This window comes from Capra hircus, chromosome 12 (genome assembly GCF_001704415.2).
Source record: "Capra hircus breed San Clemente chromosome 12, ASM170441v1, whole genome shotgun sequence".
NCBI classification, from domain to species: Eukaryota; Metazoa; Chordata; class Mammalia; order Artiodactyla; family Bovidae; genus Capra; species Capra hircus.
Genome location: NC_030819.1, coordinates 85,859,648 through 85,862,506, shown reverse-complemented (window position 1 = coordinate 85,862,506; position 2,859 = coordinate 85,859,648). Strand labels below are relative to the sequence as shown.

The window sequence follows — 2,859 nt, the reverse complement described above, 5'->3', positions numbered from 1 at the left end:
ACAAGGAAGTGCAGAGATAACATAGAGAGGTGGGTAGGTGAGCATTTATAACATCTTTTATCATTTTAATCAAAGGGGCCATCCAATATTCCTGAATATTATTATTGTATTGTCTAGATTAATTTAATAAATATGCAAGCATTTGGATTTCTCTAGTTGTATTTCATAGTTTGCATTTCAGATAATGTAGAGTAGATATATGGAATTACTCAAAATTACTATGTTGCCAACTTTAGAATAGTGAATGAACAAGATGGTGAAGATATTGAGCCTAAAAGGAAATTTAACACGATTTGATGAGGAAGACACTGTCCTTTTCATTTTATATATGGAATACATATACATATACAATCTAAGGTGATGAAGCTGAAATTCTGTGATTACTTGGCCTGCCAAAGACTTTATAACTGCTAAGTGGCAGAGTTAGGATTTAGTTACTTACATAACTAATTCTGAATCTTACCTCCTTCTATTTCATCAGTGGATTTTAAGAAATTTTAACTAGTTTCTTTAGTTCTCAGAGGAAAATTCTCAGCTCAAGGTGATAAATAAATAACTTCTACTCCTCTACATGTATTAGGCTTAAACTGAAACAGAAATGTATCTATTTGCTATTAAATAAAAATAACAAAAAGGGAAAGAGAGGCTAGTTACTGTTTGCTATGTATCCATGTAACTAACCTCAATCACTTGATGTTGGTGACAGATGAGAGAGTTGATGAAATTAAGAAATTCAGCGTTCACCCACTGGTTTGATGGTGTCTCATTTAATGGGGGAAAAAAAAAAATATATATATAGCTTTAAGAAATAGAAGTATAAACTATCAATGCAATTAAATAAACTATCTCAGGGAATTCCCTGGTCATCCAGTGGTTAGGATTCGGTGCTTTCAGTATAAGGTAGATGGGTTCCACTGCTCATAGGGAACTAAGGTCCTGCAAGCTACATGTCTTTGCCAAACATTAAAAAAAAAAAAAAGTAATTAACTAATTTAAAAAAAAACATAGTATTTCAGTTGAAAAGCTATACTTATACTAAACTTACTTTACTTATGCCTAAGTGTTATGAGAGTGCCCAAGTGGATTTAGAATTACTATTCTAATTACTTTATTTTCCTTTGTAGCTACTCTTCAGATTATTATCAACATCCCCCTCGATATCCTGATGAAATTCCAACCTCCAGGAACCCTGCAGAGAATGGAAGTGGAGAACAGCACTGTGAAGACATAGTTCTTTCTCTTGGGATTCAGTGACCACCCAGAACTGCAGAGTGTTCTTTTTGCTGTTTTTCTATCATCTACTCTTACCCTGATGGGGAACCTTGTGATGATTTCATTAATCACAGCCAGTCCACCTTTGCACACCCCTATGTACTTTTTTCTCCGCATCTTGTCTTTTGTAGATGCCTGCTACTCTTCAGTCATTGCCCCCAAATTACTTGTGGACTTAATTTCTGATAAGAAGACCATTTCTTACAATGGCTATGCTGCACAGTTATATTTCTTCTGCTGTTTGGTGGACACAGAGTCTTTTCTCTTGACTGTCATGGCTTATGACTAGTACATAGCCATCTGCAACCCCCTGCTTTACACCGTTTTCATGTCCAACAGGATTTGCTGCTAGCTTGCAATTGTAACACTTTCAGGGGCACCATGAGCTCAGTGATTCACACCACTATTACCTTTTACCTGTCTTTCTACTCCAGTGAAATTAACCATTTCTTTTGTGATACCTCCCCTCTCTTCACTCTGTCCTGCACTGACACTTATATCCATGACATTGTACTGGTGGTCTTCACTAATTTAGTGGAAGTTCTCTGCCTTTCGACAGTTCTCCTCTATTTTATCCTCCTCATAGCAGCCATTCTTAAAACAGGTTCTGCCGAAGGAAGAAGAAAAGGATTCTCCACTTGTGCGTACCATCTGACCATGGTCTCTCTCTACCATGGCACCCTGATCTTCATTTATTTGCGCCCTGGCAATGGCCATTCAATGGTTATTGATAAAGTGATCTCTGTGTTCTATACATTGATTATACCTATGCTGAACGCCCTGATTTACAGTCTAAGTAACAAAGATGTGAAAAATGCCTTCAGGAAAATGATTAGCAGGAAATTTCTTTCTTAAGAAAAGAAGAAACTGAGGCTGACAACTTTTCTACTCTGTTTCTTGACCTTTAGTTTTAACTAATGGAAAAGTCAGTTTAATATGGGGGTTCCCTAATTCTTCAGGCAATAAAGCCATAACCACAAAATTGGGCCATAGGCTAATGTTAGAGCCAGGTCCTATTACATATGTCTAACTCTTTATCATTTTAAGGTTGATTTTTTTTTCATACTCATTCATTGGTAGAAATTTAAATTAGATCATTTATGGAATATAATTTGCTAATATTTTAATGAAATATATAATTCACCTGGAACTTGAAAATTAAATATGAAAGTATCATTTAAACCAGTAATTTTGCTTCTAGCAATTGAACCTGCAAAAGTTTACCACTTTCAAAATATTCATTGCATCAGAGCTTATAATCAATTCAATTCAGTTGTGTATAATCATTTGTTTGGCTGTGTACTACTCTTTGCAACCGAATGAACCACAGCATGCCAGGCTTCTCTGTCCATCACCAACTCCCCGAGCTTACTGAAACTCGTGTCCATTGAGACGTTGATGTCATCCAACCATATCATTCTCTGATGTCCCCTTCTCCTCCTACATACAATCTTTCCCAGCATCAGGGACAAGCTATTGAAAATAATCTAAATATCTACCAATAGGAAATAGGCTAAATGAAATAAATTTGAACTTTCATATTTTTTCCTCAGGAGTAGATTTACCCTTCATATAATATTCTATATT

At 35.6% G+C, this 2,859-nt stretch overlaps 1 pseudogene; it reads left to right on the top strand.

Moving 5' to 3' along the window:
* On the top strand, nucleotides 1,196-2,127 carry LOC108637266 (annotated as a pseudogene).